Source organism: Anopheles aquasalis, chromosome 3 (genome assembly GCF_943734665.1).
Source record: "Anopheles aquasalis chromosome 3, idAnoAquaMG_Q_19, whole genome shotgun sequence".
In the NCBI taxonomy this organism is placed as follows: Eukaryota; Metazoa; Arthropoda; class Insecta; order Diptera; family Culicidae; genus Anopheles; species Anopheles aquasalis.
The window spans coordinates 65283549-65306673 of record NC_064878.1 but is presented as its reverse complement, the minus strand read 5'-3'; the positions used below and the strand labels follow the sequence as shown (position 1 = coordinate 65306673).

The following is a 23125-nucleotide window of genomic DNA, read 5'->3' as shown; positions in this document are numbered from 1 at the left end:
CACTCCGGTTTAAGGACACCGCGTGGTTCACCGGTTACACACTGTGTCACCTCACCTCAAGTGATTAGTGCGCCGCCCCTATTCTTGTCCTGGAACACTCAAAACGAATTATCCAGCAGCAGCAGCACACGCGTGGAAACTGGAACTCGGTGAATTATTTCCAGACTTTTCTTCCGGTTTTTTTTTATCGGAATCTATGATCCTGCTCCTCTAGCTCTAACAGTGGACGGACTCGATCCATTCGGCACGTACGGTTAAGACACAATGATGATGAGCAAATAAGCCAATGCAGACACACAAAGACACACGGAGAATCCTTTTTTTTCCTGGACTCTTTCTCTCGCTTCCAACGGGACTGACCGAGAACACCGGGACACGTACCTGGTAGGCCGAGCACGCGCGCTTCTGGGAGGAAAACTGGATCGCGGAGATGCTGTCCCCCCGTTTCCCATTGACCGTGCTATGCCTAGTCAGTCAGTGGCGCATTGTCACGCTCGTCAAATGTTAGTTGCCGATATTAAATGTGGTGTCAAATGTGTCACCGTCATCGTGCGCATCACGCGCGCCCTGAACAGATCACACAAACCAATAACCACATGACGCCATGGATGGCCGGACGGATGGTTAAGCTTGCGATTTTGTGGCCCAAGGGGCGCTCCGTAAGGCACGAAATGAACGGCGTTGAAGTACCTTGTTGGTCCTCGTTCGGTCACAAGCTGTGATGATATTGAACCAGGTGGAACGAGGATAATCCTGATGGTATGGGCGGATTTTTGTGCATAATTTTGTGGAAAGCGCAGCGTATCCTTAAATTAAGAGCTCCAAGCAGATGACAGCTGACGACGGAACTAAGCTTTTCAAGAAAATTTCCTTCATCTTCACGGTCCGCTGCGCTTTCTGGAGTGGCACAACCCATCGCTCCGGGTGCAATTGAGCAAAACAATTGCATAATTAAATTCCAAACCACACACAAATGCACACCGGCGCACACACAGAAAGAGCGTCACGTAGCCGGATCGGAAGCATTTCCCATTGTTTCCATCCGGATGCACGATAATTCCGTGAAATGTGTCGTTCAACTAACTGCATCGCCGGTCGCCAGTTGGCATGAACTGGCATGAAGTGAAAAGTCAAACCACACTCCCGTTCGTCACGAACGTAGCTCAACGCTTTTCTCCATCCCTCCCCACCCACTGTGGGGGTTCAATTTCATTATTTCACTTCACGATAAAGATTTAATTAAAGACCTCTCGCGCTCCACGCCGTCGGCGGCGTGCGCTCCATGGCGCCCCGAAATGGAACGAGTTTTCCACGCGTCTCATTGGTGGAAATGCATGCGATCACTTTCCACTTAATGAACCGAGTGCTTGGTGGTGTTTGGATCACCAGCATCATCATCATCATCATCACCATCATCTTCCTCACCGTGGTGTGGTGTGATTGTTCTATTTTTCTGTGGTGATCATTTTCGCGAGCCTTTTATCAGTCGCCAGCAAAATACTCGCCTACGGAGTACATTAATCTTGCTCATCAGCCGGCTGGTTTCATCGTGGTTTCGTGTTTTTCCAATCATTTTCCCTGGCATTTTGTTTTCCCACCATTTTCCGAGGGTGAAGTGGTGGCGGGGGGGGACAACAAGCCATTTTTCATGCTCATGGGGTGGGGTTTGGTCGCCCCAAAAACCGTACGCTCAATTGGCGAATGTCTTCTCCGGGAAACCTCCGGGCACCTGAAAGTACGGTCTCTGTATGTCATGCCAGTGGGTCGTTGCAACGGGAAAATAATCCTTTTGCTCACTCGCCCACACACAGACACGGCATTGAATTCTTGGCCAGCAGTAGCTTCATCAAACGCAACGCACCAAACCAAGGATGAGGAGGTGGAGATGGTTCATTTACATAAAAGAAATATCTGTCATGACGCACACGCTGAACTCGCTCGACCATCCTGTTCTTTTTTGGGATCCTCAAACACCCCTTACCACCCCTTTCCTGCCTTCTCCATGAGAGAGAGAGAGAGTCTTTCTTTCGCTTACGGAGAAAAGAATGGCATTCCAAGGATCCGGCCCACAAGGTGATGATGAGAAAATTCCACCGAAAAAAAGGGAGGAAACGCGTGGAAATGTACCGTTTCAAGGTGGGGGTAAAGTCCTCCCGAAAATGGATTCTCACGATTGACGTGACGACGACGACGACGATGTCCTTTCCTTCCTTGTGTCTCTCTCTGAATTCACCTCCATTTTCGAGCCCAGCCTGCGAGGCTTGGCTGTTGGACGAAATCAATTTGTTTGATGAACCTTTCGCGTACACAATGAACACGCGAAGGAAGGACACGCGGCGCGCGTATTGCCCAAAAGGATGGGGAAGGATGGATTGAAAGGGATTCATATTTTTCTCGTTACTCTTCGAGATCGGACCGATGAGCCGAGAAATGGTGACGATGGAATCCGTCTCCGTGTGAGCTGTGGTGAGCTGCTGCGAACTCGTGCTTTGATTGTTGGCCAACCGACTATCAGCAGCAGCATGAACCGGTGGCAAGCGGACAGGAAAAACATCAAAAGGGGGCCACTATCAAGCTGCCACTTTCATTCCTGACAGCTCGCTGGCCAGCGTCGTGTCAGGGCCTCCAATCGGCCATTGTGTGGCTGCCTGTGTCCTTGCCGGTAATCCTGACGATTTCCTCCTTCCGAAGAAGCCATACCGAGAGCGAAAAACGCAAATCCAAGTCCAAGGAACTCACTCACTGGATGGGCATTCCATTGTCACACTGGCTGGACGCGAGACGCGCAGTTGGTAAATCGAATCAAAATGGAACACTCCATTTTCTTCAGAGGACAACGAGGCGGACATCTTCGGGATCTTGCCCTTGTGATGTGATTCATGTTGTCAGTTGAGCACATTCCTTTTCCGATTCCGAATTCGGCCGCGTGTGCTCAGGGCGCGCTCAGTCCGCTCCGGGGTCACGTGATAGACCGCAGACCACCCGCACCCACGGACACCGAAACATACCGAGAGACCGGACGAGGAGGTGGGGAACTTTGGATAATTCTCTGCCATTTTGTACCATTCCCGGCCGCCAGCAACAGCAGCAGCAGCAGCTCACCGCATTCCAAATCCCCTTCTCCAGCTACGACAACATTCCATGTAAATGAAATGGATTGTGTAGTCGTGCGCGTGTGTGGGTTTGTTGATAGCGCTCTGCAGCACCCTCGAGCTCAAGAATGTCAATTTTGTGGCGAAAGATAATCGAGGGTCTGACTTGTTTTGGGAGACCATCATCAGACCAGATTGAAAAACAGCTCCAACTGGCCTGAGCGACCTTATTCCACGAAGGATCGGAAGCAACCGAATGGGCGGAGAAATGCTAGAGAAGCATTCGGAGAGCGAGTCTTCCAGGAGAACGTCTTAAAAATGAACTCTAACTGAAGCTCTACATTGACGGTGTCGTCCCTACTTACGCTTCACCCATCCCGACGGAGAGGTAAAAAGGAAGGTGGAATGTCAAACCGGCCAAAGGGACCTTCTTCCGGTGTGCAATGGAACGGAATAAAGGGATGGTGGACCGGGTGGACACTGCCACGGATTTCGACGGATTTCTGACGCTAACGTAGCGCGCGCGCGCTCGATAAAGTTGATCCTGTTTGGACAGGATCATTTGATTGAGAAGCCCGGTCGAACGAAGGAACGGAGAAGGTACGTGTCAATTCATAATTAGTTTCACGTCAAACACCCTCTCCAGTGTCAGATGGACGGAAAACGGATTGAAAGGAAACGACGACCGGCAAACACGCGTCTGGTCAGGTTCTTCCAGCGGGGGGTGCCAGCAAGGTGAGGTGCTAATCTGACAGACTAATTTAAGAAGGTGTACACTACCCACGGGGTGCCTATCGTGGATTGATAAGCAACGCAATCAAGCTTTAAAGCAGGGGCAATTCCATTAACTAATGAACTGCTGCTGCTGCTGCGATATCGAAGCCGTTGTTCAACTCCTTGACAAAGGCAACCGGAAAAAGGCGCAGATTTCGATGAGGCCCTTCGAAAACAACAGATAAAAGGGGTTCGACGACTGCTTGGAGCTGCTTGTTTATGCTTCATTATCTTTGAATAGTCGTATAGGAAACTTACGGGGCTTCAACGACATCCTCGTCATCGTCGAAATGGAACATCCTCGAGGTTCGCGGAACGCGTTGACCCGTGGTACAAACCGTGTGCAACGTGGGATCCATTCTTCGGATGGTTGCCAAGCACCGTGCGAGTGCTATACACTTCCAGTCCGTTAGATTCTTGCACGATTACCACCGGAGGTTACTCCCGATGGAGCATCTCTTGGGCGAGAAGGCGAACGAGAAGTGTTTGCTCAGTGTTGGCCACTGAGTGGTGCCGTGTGTTCTTCTCTCTTCATGTTTGACCGGATAATTCCTCATAACCCGCTCAGCAAACACGGCACCAACGCGCGCGTACCTTTTTGGGGGTCCGGACCTAGTGCGGTAACGCGAAAGCTCCCCCCCTCGGAGATTCGCGTGCGTAAGGTTGATGGTCCCAACAACAACATGGCAAACAGGGCGAAAAGGATCAGAATGCTCTAGCAGTGAGGTGGACGGACGTTACTCAGCTGACGCTACGCACGCAAGCCAAACACGACCGGAAGCGCGCTATTGGCGAGATGATCTAGGGAATAAATAAAGGAAATGAATGAAAACCCCTCGAAACGAGATCACTCGACGAGGTACTTGGAATGTCCCAGCCATAGAGCTGCCAGCGAGTTGGAACAGGAGAGTGGACCACGGTTAGTGCGGAATGGATTGGCTTTTCCCTCGAGTGCGTCCGTGGGAAACCCTTGGCCGCGTGTTCCGCCGAAAGATTCGCAATTTCCATCCCTTTTCCAACCTTCCACAAGTACCTCCCCTCACGGATATCTCGGTTGTGAGATGTGGGAGGGAAGAAAGGAGAGGAAAAAGAGGAATCCCGATGTCCCAAGTTTGGACTCCTCCTGGTACGGGGCCATACTCATGTATGCTACAGCACCCCGCGTTGCACTGTTTACGATGATGTGTTCGTTTCTTTTAGGCAAACATTTGCCTTCTTTTCCCAGGGCCCACGGAACCGGTGGTCCAGTTCTCGATACATTTTTTTTCTTCTTCCAGCCGACGGCTTTCCATGTTTTTTTTTTGTGCTTTCCGCAATGACCACAAGCTGGTACACGGACATACAGCCTCTGACTGGTCCGTGGTCGTGGAATGTTTTCTTTTTTGGTGTTTTTTTTTTGTTGTGTGGACCTTTTTCGTGGCGTGTGGGGCAGTTTTAGTTGGGCGGAAGAACGAACGTGGAACCAATTGGAAGGAGGGGAAAGAGAACCGCATACTGACCCCCTGCCCCGTCGTCGTTGTCGGTGGTAAATGATGCAGAAAATTGAAATGGAAGTTAAAAGAGGCATCAATTTTGCCATTTTTTGCCCAACGCTTCCGGGTTTTTTTTTGTTGTTGTGGTTCCTGTCAGTCCCAGTGGCTGGAAAGAGGCCACCATACAGAGAGCAAGCAGGTCGTTGGAGGCTAAAAATATTGGAAAACAACGAGCCCCAAACTCTAGTAGGCCTCGGAGTCCTTGACAGAGTAAAAGAATTGTTTATGGTTATGGATCGAGTTGTTAAAATCGAATCACTTTTTTTGTGGGAGAATCTTTTCCAGCACGTTGCATGTTGAGTCAGTGGAATATCCTAATGAGTTCTTTCTTCTACTACCTTCAACCTAACGCTAGTAGTAAAGACACAAAACGATTGTAAAATGGTGCTCAATCGATACAAAAAACCCTGTCCGGCCTGTTAAAAACCGGGTCATGTTGTGGCCATGACGGTCCGGGCACAATTGAACCTGCCACTCGCAGACGGTACCATGGACCGCAGGCCAATCGGTCCGGTTCTTTTGTACGCGGCACACCGTGGTGCTGGCCTGCACTGCACGCTCTCTGCCTACCATAAAACATTCCTCAAACCCTTCCGTGATGCGGCGAAGAGGATTTATGTGTTCGACCAGATGGATTATGGAAGGCCAAAGCGAAAGAACACACTCGCGAAACCGTCACCACTATTTTTTTTTTCGACGCGCGATTCCATCTTGGCCACGGCTTCAAGGGGGGAGAGCCCAGTAAATGGTGGCTCTATTAGGTTCGGTGGCATCGGCTGAAGCTGTTGAGCTGTTAAATCGCCAGCTTGGAGCCAGTGCGCACTCTCTCTCTCTCTTTCTCTCTCTCTCTCCGAGTGCAAGGAACAATGTGAGGTGTGTCCGCAGTTGCAGCAGTTAACCGACCGCGCGCGCGCGGTTTGCGATTGTGCGAATGCTCAAACTGCGTCGGTCAATGGATGTGATGTGGCGTACAGAAAACGAGCATCAATGCGTGTGTATGCATAAGTGATAAGGAGAGCATTGGCAGCAAGTCCGCGAGCACCAGCACCACACCATAACGCCATCAAAAGGTCTGCGTACATCGCGTAAATCATCCCATGTACCTTTGCTAACCCGTCCTTCTCCTTTCTTCTTTCCTTTGCTAGAACCATATTGTTTCGGTCCTGATGCTGCCACGCGCTGGCACACAACAAGGGTGGCAAAGAGTTGTCACGCACGTGTCGGCAGTTCACACTCCCGGGGCCAGGTGCGTGCTCGAAGGTGGCGGAAAAATACAATAAATTAATAATATATCGCGCGCTGATGTCGCCTCGTGATGATGCGCTCTCTTCCACCTATTACCCCCACCATCTCGCACGCAGCATCTCGTGCAGCCAGGCAAGCATAGGGAAAACTGTAACCAAGGATACCAGACAGGAGCTCAAAAAACGGAGAGCGCACTAACACTGTCCGGTACGTTACCGAAAATCATCCATTTTGCTTGCTGGCGGTGACTATGGGTCTAATTTGATGCTAACTGAGTGGTGGATTATTTTACGTTACCGTAGGTAATTACACAAAACGTCAAAAATGTCCTTTTCAAAAATGTCTTTGAGCGTACGGCGCTTGGAACTTATCATGCTCGCGTACCCTGTTCTGCAAAAAATCATCTCAATCCTACCACCGAAAGGAAACCATCATGGCCCACTGTGCGTACAACAATCGGGACAGGCTACTACAACAACAAAAAAGCGTGGACAAACTGCGTCATATGAATGAATTATGGGGCGCCATTTTCGGCCAGTGCGCGGCCACTGCTGAGACAAGCGACCGCGCACGGCTACACTTCATTGCTCGCGCATTACATCGCGCTTTCACTCGCACGATGTTGGTCTGTGCGCTAGTGTATGTGTGCGCTGGGACATCTGGGTGGGGGCTGGGGTGGCAAATGCCACATTTTTCTTTCCACCATGTTTATGTGCGTACTTTGACTCCTCCTGCGATGGCTGGCTGGTAAAGGACGGCTGTGGCGTACTAGCATCATCACTCACCGTGGCACACACCATTACAGAGACAGCAGTTGCCAGCCAGCCTTGCTGTTCCGGAAGCGGTTCTTCTGCTGTGCTCGCACTGTGTATGCGGGTGGACGAATCGCAGCGAAACAACGTCGCGAAAAGGACGGTCGGAAGGGGTGGGGAACGGGTAAGTTCGCCGCTAATTTACGCGCTCCTTATGCCCCAGCGCCAGCGCAAAGTTTATCTCTTCGCCATCCTGCATCATCGCCGTCGTCCCGGGGAAGCCACGGATCGTGCGCGTGGCGGGTTGGAGAACCGTTTTTATGGCACGTAATGGAGCCAATTTTATTTTCTTCATGCTTCTCACGCCACACTCACAGACATACCCACGTACACATGGTGTCTTTCTCACACTCTCTCTCTCTCTCTCTCTCTCTCTCTCTCTCTCTCTCTCTCTCTCTCTCTCTCTCTCTCTCTCTCTCTCTCTCTCTCTCTCTCTCTCTCGCTCTGTCTCTTTGGGTCATGCCACTTACACCGAACTGTGCTTACAAGCCAGCCACTGGAATCGCCATAAATGGGAGGGTGGGAATCTCGGGTGTGGTGGTGTGCGTTGTTTGACAAGCAAAGAGCCCTCACCTGGAGCGTGGCGGGATGCGGAAGACGGAAAACACATAAAAACGGAAATATGTCCCGGTTAGTGGCGCACCGCACACACCAGGAATGCATATGTTCAGTGGCACTTTTGCCCTCGCCCCGTGCCAGCCGTCAAACACCGAACACCGAACACCATCACCATCACCACCACCAGTACCACCACCGAAATGTCCCATAAAAACAGTGTTTCGAGTGTGGTTGTCTGCGGGAGTGGTATCTGCCGGAGTGGTGGACCCGGGTGATGGTTCTGGCACTTCTCCTGACGGCCAATAAAGTAGTGCTCCTGGGGACAATTAACTAGCGCGCACCGTCACCGGCACACAGGGCAGCCCGAATGCCTGATCCTGCACGGAGGGGATGCTTAGCTTCCGAAACATCGCTATCACAGCTTCCGCACCGCAGGTGGGCCAATCGTGGACGACCGATGCACCGATGGATAGTTGGTCGGTCGGGGCCACTACATTTGTGGGACATTTCCGGCAGATTCCCGGTGAGTGTCTGCGGGTGTGCACAGGTTAATTGCAGTAATGTGCCGGAGCTTTCGAAGTGAACAATTAACGGGACAGGATTCCTTCCGCGTACCTTCCCCAGGACAGCACAGGAGGGTGATTGCTTTTTCACGCGACGAGTCCGGATATCGAGAGTCCCGAGAGTCTTCCCTCGTTTGGCAGCATTAAGAGGGGTGGCCATTGTTTCGCCGTCAATCGTACCGAGCTTCAATTGGAACTTTCTTTGTTCGTGGAACGTGGAATCGATGCGATGTGGCATGGTGCTTCTCGCCCGGCATATTGCTGCATTGCGCTGACAACGAAGGTACTTAATAGGAATTTATGGACGGTTTTGGATAGTTTGCGAAGTTGTGCCAGAGCACCACAGTATGCAGTGTAAGGGGAAAAGGGTATCTCCAAAAATCCTAAACTGATTTTGGGTCCTATCTGCCTTGGGTAGTTAATTTGGACGTCACAGGATGGAGTCTCTCCTTGATTTGGTGATCCATGAGATTGAACTAAAATAAACTATCCGGTTTATAGGGATAGCAAAGCCAGAGCATGATTGAAATCATTATAGAAGCATCCCACATATATTGCCGTGGAATTAAAAATCTTTTCAGGAACCGCTCGTATTCCTTATTTAACTCTTAATTTATTTTATCTTATACTGTACTAATTAAAGGACATGCGATAACGGAGCGGCATGATGTAGCTCCGTTGCCGAAATCCGACGATGGAGGCGCCCTTCGAAATGGAGGCGCCAGTACCTGGTACTTTCAGGGGTTTGTAATAAAAATTTAAACGGTTAAATAACGCAGAGATTTTATATTCTCTTATGTGTAATGTTGGAAAAATATGGCTACATTCAACTCCAATGTCTTCATAGAATAAAATTACATAAAACATACAATTAATGATCAAACAATTAATGGCCACGAGTTGACGATGTCCCAAAACAGTCCTTTCCTTCTTTGTGTTAACCACTTATAATTACTGCGATAAAAAAACGTCTACAAAGAGACGACAATCTCCGTTACTCCTTCAGCCCCATGCGCCCGCTCGTTCTCGAGTTGATGTTCATTTTCTGTTAACAAATTTAAATTACTCTCTCGCACACTCTCTTCGGGGTGCATCCAATTCCCACAACAGACGTGCCCCTGAAAAGTGCTAGTGAGAACAACATTCAGCGAATAATGATAACATCCGAACCAACCAAACAGACACTGAAGCAGACCGAATGAAACCACCATGCACCTCGTTACCACTTTTCTCTTTTCTACCAAGCATCAAACATCTTCATTCTATGCTATGCTAGCGCCATCGCTGCCGTTTGTTCATGAGGCGGCTAGCATGCAACCCGAACAGGAGATTTGCTTGAACACCAAACCATTGGTTGGCCAACTGGTGTGGCAACAACAACAACAGCAACTGCCAGCACCAGCCTGGGTTGTGACTGGCTGTCCCGGCCCCCTCACTGGCGACAACATGGCGTCGTGATGACGCTCGAACGTAGACAGAAGCTGGCCATCTCTTAAGGCGACTGACATCCTTTTTTTTCTTTTTCTTTTTTGCAAAGCAAAGAGAACATCTAGGACAACCGTTTGCTTACGTTTGAACACGAGCATCGAGAATGAAAGAACAGACCCGTTGTTGTGTAGTTGCGTTAGCGTTGTAGTGCTGCGACGGCCACTGGAGACGACAGTTGGCCGCTTCTCGTGTTCCAAGTTTAATTGGAGACAGAGAGAGAGGGAGAGAGAGAGAAATGGTAACAGCATGCCACTCGGAGATGGTTTACTTGGACATAAATAAAAGAACACAAGCAAGCGTAACAATAGACGCACAACTGCTTAAAATGGATTCAGTTGTAATGATTCAAAAGCTTCGCAGAAACCGAAAAAGGGGTACAAGTCAGGCCTTCTGCCATGTCTTCTCGACCATCTCGGCGCGTGTCGTAAAAATGCAAATCCACTCAAGTGCGTCGAGTGTCCTTTTCGGTGACACTGACGTTGCGCTGCGTTGCCTCTTAGCTTTGGACTATCGCTAGCGCTCCTCAGCAAGAGCATGTGCGCCACGGTATGTCCATGTGGCAATGTTTTCCGACCAAAAACCGGCGGCGACTGTTCACTTCAATCTAGCACTCTACATCTGACGCTCCAGCGCGCTATTTGAATACTAGAATACTGGCACTGCTACGCACGCTCGTCAGCGTACACAAGGCCGCTCCATATTAAAATACCGTTCCCCAGGCGTGTTTTCTCCGCAGCCCGCAGCCCCCCCGAGTGTTGCAAGAGGTTTTGGCATACTTCATCATGAATTTCGCCGACTCCCCGCCGAAATACGCCAACGCCAAAAGTACGCCCGGCCTCGGTCTCGGCGCAACCTCAGCAAATTGTTGTCGAGACGCGAGCCGCAGCAACCGGGGTGCCAGGCCAGCAGCAGTGATTCATGGAAGCAGCCTTACGCCCTCCGGAGGATGGGACCGGATCTTTCCCATTTTCCAAAAAACCGTTATCTCGCCTCCAACCTTCGAGCCTGCCCGTGGCCGTGGCAGATTAAAAGGATAATGGAATGAAGTATTTGGGGCAGCCGAGATTCCGCTCCTTTTCCCCACTGGGGAATGGAGCGTAAGGGCCAGAGACAGGCCAGAATCCAAGCCGGGAAAGGATGAGGATTAAATTCCGGCTCCCCCACCCACCGCTTCCCGGTTCCGTTCGCCCGGGTTTCGGGGACGGAACGTCACGGAACGGATGGGACCGATCAGGGCCGCTTAGAGCCGCTGTAGGTCCGCGAACAGGCGCGGGCTTTCGGTTTCCAAATTGGATCTTATGTTATTTCGGTCTCCGGGTTCGGTTGAAACTAATTTGAGATACAGGGGGGTAGCAGGGAACCAGGAAGGGAAGATCAGACCCCCGGGGGACCATCGTGTTGGATTCGCGTAATATCTTCTGATTTCTGGGCAAATCGTGAGTACTGGCCCGCAGACGAGTCCGTCGTTCTCGTGGGACATCGTGGGTCTCGATTTGATACAATATCCCACAGCCCACTCCCAGTCTCCATGAAATGTTCTCCCAACTGACAAAAGCCCCCGAATTGGACTTCGAAATTCGTCTTGACTGGTGGCGCGATAAAAGTCCTGGCGAAAAAATGCCACAGAACAATTAATAGCAATTACAGCGATGTAATCCACTGTTGTTTGCGGAAGTTTCCCATTTAAACACTTACAATCCGCGTCTTGGATGGACCATCCAGGACTTGTCACTCCAGAAACTCGCGCATCTCAACGGAACACCAAGTCAAGGAACTTCCCAGAACGAGGTTTTTAGCGGGGGTTACCGCCTCGTGTCGAATGTTTAAATTCAATTCTTCTTAGCTGCTTTCCCTAGCTCCCTCTCTCGGTTCGACCCATTCCCGTGATAATAAACTCCTCTGCTAGGACCTGCTGCTAAGTTTGAATGCGAATGCGAATGTCCTGCGCTCACAGTCCGCTGGCCGTCGTCGTCGTCTCAGAAACCCAAGTTTATTTTAATCCCATTGTGTGAAAACTTATCTCTTCCGGAAGGAAGGAAGGCACGTTTCGGCACAAACCGGGCACAAACAAAATCAAAATCATCCTCGCTCGCTCGCTCGCTCGCCCGCTCGCACGTGCGCTGGCTCTCCTTGGAGCACCATCGCGCATAATTGTTTGCATAAAGGGCGGGAAAAAGGAACAAAAACAAGAGCAGAGCAGAGGCGCCTGGTGCGGAAAATCAATAGAAAGCTTCACGCTGAACTGGGTGGTCTACACAGCCAGCCATTCGTCGTCTTCCTTCGGTTCGGCCATTCTGTTGTCTGTTCATCGTTGCCCGCAGACACACTCTAGGTCCTGCCCAAGTTTATGCTCCCTTCATTAATGAGTTCCATGCCCGAACGCGTGCTTCAACGACTGCAAAGGAGACGAAAGGCGAAGAGACGACAGTGGCAGTGGCAGCGGTGCACAGACACACAGACAATGCAAGAGGAGCTTTTTTTCCTTTTCGAGTTCTTCTTCGGAAGCAGCAAAAATTATCGCTAGAAAATTGTTTGATTTTCCCACCCCACCCGCTGTCCGCTATCTCGTCATCACCGTTGCGGGGGGTGATGATGTTCGGAAGAGATATTTTTCTTTCCATTTTTCTGCTAGCGCCCTACCGGTCCGGAAAATCGTTTGTTCCGTGGGTGTCCTGCCGACGCTCAGCTTCCACCAACAGCTGTAGAATGCTTCCCGCTGCGGTTTACTCTTTACGCGTGGTGAGGAATAAAGGGGAAAGCTTGTGGTTGCGCAGTTTCGTTCCTCGAAAACCCCAGCGACGGAACCGAGGATAAACTGGCAGGCACGTTCGCGAACCGTGCTGTTTGCCTCGCCTAGATTGCAACTAGCGCTGGTCGCTGGTGCAGTTTGTTTACTCGGACTACTATGCTTCATGTTCAGCGGCGTCACAACGGTGTAGTCGGTTGCATCCGTTGCATTGCTAACGCGATGTGCGATTGGTTGTGACGTTTGCAGTGCAAAGTGCGCACACAGCAGCAGTAGTATTAGTGGGCTGTTTGGATTCGCGAGAAGCGATTCAGGGTTCGCTTGTAGAGAGTGGATTTTCCGAACAGAATTTCCACCACCACACGATGCATACTGTGGATGTGGATGCTGTACTGTGTGATATGGTGTGCATACCATGGACTTCTTGAATTCGGACGCACTGCCAGTGCATAAGAAAGGTCATCCATTAGAATTCGTTCTGGGATTTTCCTTCTCCATTTTTTTTTGTTGCTGTCATTGACTTCAAAGAGCACTCGGCTTTGCATGCAGCGTGTTAAAACAAGACCTCCCCCGCTGGCAGTCAATTTACCAGCCAAGCTCGTTTACAGCAAACAAATGGCAAATGGCGTTGGAGAAAAAGCGAACAAAACGTCCATTTTGCTCTCATAAGAAAAAAAACGAAGAGCCAGACCAAGACACAGTTTTCTTAAATCAGCCTTCTTTCACTCCTCCGTCTCTGGTGCACTATTGCAAAAAGGATCTGGCGATGACGAAACCATGCCGAGTATTGCCACTCGAAACTGGCCTGCCACTAGAACCCGGCAACCGTGGGTGCGTGGCATCGCACTTTGTGCACCTTTTTGCAGATGCCGCGCGGTGCCGCAACTCTTGAATTCTCACGTAAGCACTCACTCGTAAGAAAGTTAATTTTCGTCTTTCGTCGGTACACCCTGCTTCTCGCCGCTGATGAGGAGACGCGGGCTAATGAGCACATATCTTTCATGCTTTTCTTTGGGCGCGTGCTTCGTCCATAATAAAGTGAAGATGAGCTTGTTGGTGGAACTCCGGATGGCCTTGCAGTAGGGGCGCACACTGCGCTACCACTACACATCATTATCTGTGTATCTGGCTCGGTGTGTCTCAGCCCAGGATCTCTCACTGCGCTACGAAACGCCTTTATGTGGGCGGGTGGGTGAATGAGGCGTGAGCAAGTTGTTTAATTTGTACGTGATGCAGGGGTGCGAAAGGTTATGCGTGGGAGACGGAGACCCCGGGTGCGTCATTTGAATAAATAAAATGATGACCCCGGCTGTTCACGGTGTACCCCACGAGCGGCAGATGAAGAGGCTCGGAAACTATTCAACAGCAGTAGACCTCAACCCCAAGAAGTGGCTAGACCTAAAAGGGGTTCACTTACGTTCTCAAAGCGTTTCTTTTCGCAGCTTTTTTTTGCAAGCCCGCAATGAAGCAGCAAGGCGTTGTTAGCGTCCTTTTGATAACCTTGCTCTACTCCGTCTGAACGAGAACGCACGGTAGGTTTTTCCTTTTCCTGTGTTTTCTTTCTAATATGAATTGCAGCTGCTGGTCGTACTAGCAGTGCATCATGGTTGAGGTTTAGTGCTGGGAGGGGGGGGGGGGGGGGTTTAGTTGGTCGCGTGAGAATACACGGCGCACAGGATAGTTTTCATTCAACGTTTTTCCTCATTAGGGGCTCATCGTTTTGTGTGTTCTTCGAGTTCTCAAAACTTTGCTCCCTTTCTCGCTTTCTCTCCCTCTCTCTCTGGTCCGACTATTGTTGATTGATGGGGGGCGTTTGTTCTCCACTCTAAGCAGTTCTATGCTAGTGTCTAAATGAGTATGCATCCGTAATGCTGTATGCTTTGCAGGTGTCTGCCCAAACTTTTTACAGCAAATTAGGAAGATAAAAGATAAACGAGTACACTTGATCGTAGCATTTTTTATTGTTTTCATATGAAAACAACATCACGATGATACAATTGAATTTCGATAAAATTATGAAGATTAAACGTGAAGACGATAATACAGGACAAGCGGCATAACTCTGGCCATGATGGTATATCGATGATTTGAAACTAAAAAGCAGAATTTCGGAGGAAACTACGACCTGTCACCACCAAGTCTGATGATAAGCAATGTTTGTTTGTTTTCCCCGCTAAAGAAAAAATACGATCGAATCAAAGCATTATCACGTATCTCCTTCGGCTATAATATCTCAAAATCAAATGGAGAAAGTCCTCCACCGGCGAGCATTCTGGAGGATTAAAACTTTTCGCACTAACGCGAATCGTGCTCCCGTACGCACCAAGCCGCAAACTTCTGTTACCGAATAGACGCCTCGCATAAAAGCGAAGCTGAAGATGAAACGCGCGTGACGCACCACCACCACCACCACACTGACAACCGTTGGTGGTGTGCCCATCAAACGCACCCGTCGAATGTTATTACGATTATTATTATTATTACTATTTTTAATGTAACTTTGACCACAACGGTAACGGAAGGAAATACGAGAGATAGCTAGAAAGAGAACACCGATAAACCCTTCGCTGCTGTAGCAGCAGGCCAATTCTCGCCACCATCAGTTGCAGCTGTCCACCGTAGGGAGAGTGGCGGTGTTAGTGGCGATGAAACTCGGGTTATTGAAAAACTTTGACGTGTTGCCCGGTTTGTAGCAGCAGCAGCAGCAGCAGCAGCAGGACGCTACGAAGTTAGCTAGCTGGAGCTGGGACCGTTTGTTGCTTCCAGGAAGGAAGCGTTCAAGTTTGACACCGGGACATGCCGGTTTGACGATGAAGGACAACGTCACATGACATCGTCACGGACGTTCCACGGACGACAAACATACCATGCACGCCCTGATCCCGATGGCAACACCGCGGCGCTGTGTAGGCGGAAAGGTTGAAGCACTGATAAAGAGCACGTGGCCTAAACCAGAGCACGTGGTTTGGTCCCGTTTGTTTGTCCATCATCATCATCATCTTCAGCTAGTCAGCCTCATAAACCTTAAAGACTTTTGCAAGACAAGGTACAGGCTCAAGTCTTGGGGTAGCGTGTTCAAACAAGAGAAAATGAACGCACCGAAGGACAAAAGTTGCTCGCGAAGAATTCCTATACAAGATGGAAAAAAAAAATTGGAAAAACTTTAGCAGCCATAAAGCTAGGACAAGATACGTGAGGAAAGAATCGAAGAGACGAAAATGAGGTTAAACAGCTTTTACACACAGCCGAGACGGAGCGTTAGATTGAAAATGAAAATTCTCATCCATCCCACGAAAGGATGCCTCTCTTTTATCCTGGCCAGCCATTTTCGTTTTTTTCCTCTTTCTGGTTGTAATCCCTTCTCAAAAAGAGACCACGTTGGCGACGAAGGTCAAAACATAAAGCCCAAGCCACACACGCCACCGGAAAGCCGGAAAACCCTGCATCGCGCATAGATGCCCCAAGCTGCGAAAGGATCTCAACAGTCGGAGAGTCGCTGACGGAAACGGTGCAAGCGGGGATCGTTTCCCATCGTTATCATTAGCTCATTAGGCGGGCACTCCTTCGGGTGGGTGGAAATAAAGGGTGTAGGAGCTAAACCTTTTTCTGTTCTTTCTTTCCCCGTTCGTGTTAACACGTTTTCGGCATGATGCCCCGAATCTAAGTGACGTTCGTATCCCAAGGATGACGATGATGATGCTGACGTAGGATCCCATACCAGCGTCCAGCGCTGCTCCAACGCTGCCAGGGACGCTTCGGTGGCCAGTGAAATGAAGTGTCGATTAAATTTGAAACGTGTTTCGGGAAGGTTGGGAACCATCGCAGCATTTAAAATGGCTTATCCGCAGCATTCCCACATTATCTCGGCACATGACCACAGGATACGATGGCGCACACTCGTACACACAAGCAAATTAATGCAGGAAAGTAATTATCTCAGAGCAGTAATCCCGATTTTCGTTCGCAAACACTCACGTGCTGCAGCTAGCGTGTGTGGCCGTCGGGGACATTTTGCTCCAATTGCGTGAAGCCAATGGTCTCTTGCCTTTCGAGGGGCCCGTGTGGTTCGGGATTTATTGACCAAACCTGCCCACCATCCATTGCCAAATGGGGACCGGAGAGTGGACCAAAAATTGCGCAAAATTTGTTAGATAACTCTTGTTTGGAACGGGTTGTTAGCATCCTAGTAACGAACACCCTCGTCTCCCTCACTCTCTTTCTCTCTAATCGATTCCTAGAATTCCAGAAAAATACGATAGAACGATAGAACGATACAAAAAACAGATCCAGGCCCGAAACTCTGGAGCTGGAACGGAACGAATCCCCAAAATGATCCCCCATTCAACTGAAGCTCAGGGGACCATTTCAACTAGTCCGCAAGTGGAACTGCAGCAAATCCGCCGCGCGACCTGCACACCACCGGAAAGTAGATAAATGTGTGTACACGTATAGAAAGAGAGCGAGAGACGGAGAGACGAAGATATATAAATCCATTCCAGGGGAAATATGAATCCTAGCGATAGCGATCAAGCGCCACCTATCGCCAGCAACGGCTGGAAGCGCCAACAAATCCCCTTTTAGTCCGATAAATTGCATCCGAATTTCGTCGGTAAACGCGCGGACTCCAGAGTCGCAACAGCAACCGGATGCAGTGTGACCGGGTTTCCGGGAAACACGGCATACCCCCATCTGTAGGATATTGTGCTGACGAGGACAGGACATCATGGAGGCGCACAGGCAGCGGCAGAGAATTGCATTCCACGTCACGTAGGTTCGGGATCACTATCTTCTTGGGTTCACATTCTCCCGGCATTTTTTTTTGTTCTCCCAGTGCGAGATGTCGACTCTCGTACTGATCTCCCTAGTGGACCGCACAAGCGCAAGTTCTGAAGGTTCCGTGGCTCGCTGGCTCTGTTTTAAAAGCTTTCCATCATCCTCTGCAGGGACCGCGGAGCGGGCCATTGGCTGCCGTGCAACCGTGATCCGTATCAAGTGCAAGCCGTTGGTTGGTAGCTAGCAGAGGCAGGCCAGCAGGCATGCGGACAGGAGCATGTTTGCATTACATCTGGGGCTGTCCCCGGACTGAACCGAGCAGGTTGACAAGAGCTGCGCACGGCACACGATGGAAGCAGCGCTGGACAGCGAGGAAGCGATTCTACAAATCCACCTTCCATTCCCGTTCCTTTTTCAGCTGCCCTTTTTCGAGAGGAAAGAAAATAAATTTCCTTTCCCTCATCACCAACGGGACCATATCCGCTTCTCGTCCGTAACCGTTTATCCTCTCTAACTGGCCAACCGAGCGACCCGGAGCCGGAGAAAAGACAAATTGCAGCTCCCCAGCTCATGCCAGGTCCGGAGCGAGCTAATCATTTCAGTCCACGGCGAAGGATTGTGTGGTCGATTCTGTTTTAACATTCATTCAACGACCGACCAGAAACGAATAGCGCTTGTTGGACAAATCCCGTGATTCCAGAAGCGTTCGACATTTTCACAAAAAGCTCCCTTTGTCCATTCTACTGGCCTTTCCTTTCCGCGATTTCAATCACATTTAAGCGCGCACGGTAACCAGAAGTCATAAGTTGCTTCGCTAATCTGCCTGGCTCTCTCTCTCTCTCTCTCTCTCTGGGCGGTACATCGCGGTTGAGCGCATTTCAATGTTCCACCATTTGGCCACCAAATCATCGCACCCTTTTCCGATATCACCTTCCTCTTGACTGCTGCTACTGTTACTGATAGGATAGGATAAGAGAGCCGTTATTTTCCTCGATTTTCCGGACGATTAAGCAACTCGTCCCGAAATGGATTGTCGGAGAGCCAGGACCCGCGGGTATCGATGCTTATTGAAAGTGGTGCAAATTCCCCGGGAAGCGGATGCACGCTGTACCTTTGCAAAACAGCAAATCGTTGGGCTAATTGGTCTACCTTTGTTGCGTCTATTGACTACCTTTGTTGAGGTACCTCTGTTTACCACCTCCCGTCTACGGTTCCCTTGATTTTATAAATCCCAAAATTGTTTCGCTATCGAAACGACCAAAATACTGGAACCGGAGCGATACGACGGCTAGCTGGTTCCTGGAATCGGGGGCACTAAAAGCAGCGCTTTCAGGATCACTCGATAGGACTTCCGGCGATGGCTGGAGTGTGCTGGGTGTGCGGTACAGCAAATGGACTTCAATGAAGGAATTTGTTCTCAATATAGAACGTGGCGACGAGTGAGGAAGAATGAGGGGTGGAAATATGTTTTTTGTTGCAAAATAAGTTCCTCTTCGAACCGTTCACCATTTCTGGGACTGCGAGGAATCCAGAGCGAAAGCCCATAAATCCCTTTCACTGCTGATGACGTAGGTCAGCCCATTTCCGGTCCGAAGCGAACGGTTGCTGACCGGAAAAGCCCATCACGAACCTCCCTTCCCCCCTCTATGGTTGACTTTTGCTTGGCAAAGGTTCGCTTCCCCTTTTTTTAGGCTGAAGGGATGGTGTTTCTCTCTGTATTTTTTTTTTACTGCAAAATTAATTCAATTTTGTATTTCACACATATTTCATTGCCCAATTGGTGTGCCAGGGCAGGCAGGCAGGCAGCAGGAGCTCAAAATGGAACAAGAATCACAGCTCTCGAGCGATGAATTTTCCATCTGATCGATCGATACTAGCAAATTGGGCCCGGAAGTCTAGCGTACTCATGGTTGGTACAGCAGAATGGTTCGTCGGAGAAACACACGACCGGACACGGAGCTAGAAGTGAGAACAACGCGAGCGAGTTACGGTGAAATGAGGCCCTAGAATGATGACAGGGAAGCTGTCAGTGAGTCAAATACTGGCAGCACCCTAGGGTTAGTTTTCATTTCAACCAACCAACCAAACCGACCTTCAACATTAACGCAATCGCAACCCATTAGCAGTGTGTAGCTTTTCCTACCATTGGCGAGTCGGAAAGGAAGGAAGAACGAGTCCTTTGGTTTTGGCGAATATTTTACGTAAAATTGCCAATAAAAATGTTAATAACCCCGGGTGCAAATGTCTTGCGTTTGCCGGGATAGTAGTTTCCACGGAGGAACACGGTGGGGTACATTAATTGGATCGGATGCTGGTAGGTTTAGGGCCAACCAGGACTAGTACGAGGCAGCAGCAGCAGTAGCAGCGATTGCTGGTGGAGAAATTACGCTTTCGGCCAATCGTTATTACCATAAGTTGATGATGTTGGTGTAATCGTACCGAGCCTCCAGTACCGTTCATGTTTGATGTTTGAAGCTCATAATGCCGTACATGGAAGGTCACAATTGTACACGAAAAGTACTGGTGTTGTGTTTATGTTTCTATTTTCCATTTGACGACTTGGAGGACTTTTTATGGAACCTCACATGGAGTGTGCTAGTGGAGTTGATTTCTGCCGTAGTTTTATGAAGCATTACTCTCATGGAAAACTATCTGATGGAAACAGAACATTACAATCAATTGCATAAAATACCCGGCAAATTGCGACCCGGTGCACGACTCATGATGGCAGATGGGTGTGAAAACTTAAACTTTTCAAAGAAGGACCGGAATCTGCTCGCCACAGGAACACCCGAGGAACGATCCGATGCCGCTGACGGCCAAAAGTGGAGGTCCGAAGCATAATTAGCTTGTTTCATTATCAGAACAAATATTTCATAAGATAATTACACTGTTAATTATGTGCTGCCAGCATAGACCGTACGGTACGATGAAGTGTAGCTTACGATGAAACGTGTCACGCGGCCTCCACCGGTCCAGCAACATCATCATCATCCGACAAACTTTGTCCCGTTGGCAACGCAAACGAGCGCAAAAGGAAGCACAGCGCGCACATAACAACTACCGCAACAACAACAACAACAACAACTGCGGCTCATCCGTGTACCCGGGTGGCCCCCTGTCGGTAACCTCCTCAGCACAAAACTTGCGGCCATAATTTCTGGCCCATCCCTTTCCCTTCCCAGCGAAACTTGAGCTTCAAGCGCGCGCCACTTGCGCTCGAACGCGCGGCTGTCACCGCGAGCTCGACTCACGAATAGCCCTTGGGGTGGTGGGGGGGGGGGGGAAAACTTGAAGAGAAAAGTCTAATTTTCCTTTTCCGCTCAAAACTTTTTCGCTTCTTTTCTATCTGACTTTCCGAGGCGCTGTGCTTATGGGCGGGGGAGTAAGTAAGCCGTCTGGACGCCCTGGATCCGGCTGCAAATGTCACCCAGATGCAACACTTTCTGGTACCACGCATCAATCCATCATGTGGTCTCCCCGTTCGGCGTCCCTCGAACGGACGGCCGGGCACGACCACCGAAACGGAAAACTAATTTCTGGCTGCTGCATCCGATAATTACCACACGGGCCCCCGGAATGGCCTGATAACGATTACGAGGCAAGTGACACCCCTGATGGCGTCTCTTCTTGACGATCTGCGTCGGTGTCGTGGGGGGCGATTACTTGCCAATGGCAAATTGCATTGCAGCAAACGGACCGTGGAGCAGCACACGCTGCAGAACGGGAAATGTTGGCCGCATCTCGCTCTTTTTGCTTTTACACTTCGTACCGACACTAAAAGTAAGTGACAATGTATCCTCTGCTCTCCTGCTGTCTCTCTCTGGGGACATTAGCAGTGAGAAGGTTTTTTAATGTTTCTCGAGGAGTGTGCTGCATCTTCCCCTACCTTACGTTGCATAAAAGCGAAACGAGTCGAGTCTTGAAGAAACCGTTTATGCATGGCTTGCACGGGAGTAATTGCAGCAAGTAGTAGGACTTACCTGTTAATGAAAAGAGAAAGAGAAAGAGAAAATAAATGTTAATAAAAGTCGAGTAATGGTAGCGCTCTTTTTCTCTTATGGCGTTCAAGGACTCAGGACAACTTATATCCCTTAACAGACACACAACAAACAAGGATCACAAGAAGGTTAATTAAATGGGAAAAAAGAGTTTGTTCGGAAAGTCACTCGCTGACAGAATCTACCCTAAAGTTCTCTCATAAATGGAACGCAGAAATGGCCCTTGGACATTCTTCGACATCTTGCATATAATCCCACCAGACGAATATCGTAACGTACAAAAATCCAACAAAGTACCGGACGTGTGATGATGTCGCCTCGAGCCAGGAACTATGCCGCTGCCATTCAGGATATCCCGCCGCACAGACCAGAGAGCGCACTCGGGGTCAAATGGATCGATATTGACCCAAGATAGCCCGACTCATCCCTTAGTAGCGGACACCAAGAACCACCACCACGACATTCGTCGTCATCGTTGTCGTCCTAGTTGTTGTTCTGTGCACAATAAGCCATCCTCGATCCAGCTTTCTCTTTCCCAAGTCACACCATGTCGGTGTTCGTCTTACATCGTCGGTAACAACGCGATTGCGCGCCCCCGGCAACGCCACGGCTCCTGGTTATCGCTAATAAAATAAATCTTGTTCCGCGACATGTCGTCGAGATCCCTCCGCTTCGCCTTTTCGCGGGTGGGGCGGTAAAAGGGTGTCCCGGGCTGGAGTCCCCAAAAAGAAGCCCGAGTTGCGCTGTATCTCATCCCCATCGGGGCATTTCGACCGACCGAAAGCAACTCGTAACTTCAAACAGTGGCCAAACCGTGCGACAACTTCGGTCGCGAATGGAGGGCCCGAACCTAAATCAAACATATTTATGATCCACTGCTCCAGTGGATGGCGCGTCGCTACTGATGTATGTATGCGAAGCACCAGCTACAATTATTCGGCGGCAGGCGACCGCCGCCACCGAGCCTGCCAAAAGCGCTGAGAAAATCGATCAACCGCATGGACGGCGCCGCGTGTTTCTTTGGGAGCTTTCTCCGCGTTACGATTCCAGAAGCCGGGCACAAGGTTCTCAGCCCTTGAGTTGGCACTCCGATACCGATGTTTTACGCCTTGTCAACGGGAATGTAAGAGCTTCTGCGGATCCAACAGCAAACCAACGTCAGGATCCAATCTTTGGTTGAAATAGCCTCGTAGTTCGCGAAGTTCCCTCCAGTATCCAGTATCCTCCTTGTCTGGCGTACATTGGGGATTGAGTTATCATCAAGCGCAATGATGCAGCTCGCTCGCCAAAGGGATTGCTGTGGCGGGGCACAGACCCAAAACAGCCAGACAGACAGAGACGGAGTGCTCGCTTCTGCCAAGATTCAATCTCGAATCGGGATTTCGTATGCAAATCGACCACTAACCAGCAGCAGCAGCAGCATGGGAACGAATGGATGTAAGAGCACTAAAACATAGCCATCACCACCGAGCTGCATTCTGTTCGATGATGGAGTAAAAGGAGAACACGAGGGGCTGGGGGGTTTGCTTTTTTTGGAATTT

At 49.8% G+C, this 23125-nt stretch overlaps 1 protein-coding gene across 17 annotated transcripts in view; it reads right to left on the bottom strand.

Moving 5' to 3' along the window:
- Window positions 1–23125, bottom strand: part of LOC126579088 (protein alan shepard) — a 156271-nt gene that overhangs the window by 96634 nt on the left and 36512 nt on the right. The window lies entirely within an intron of this gene.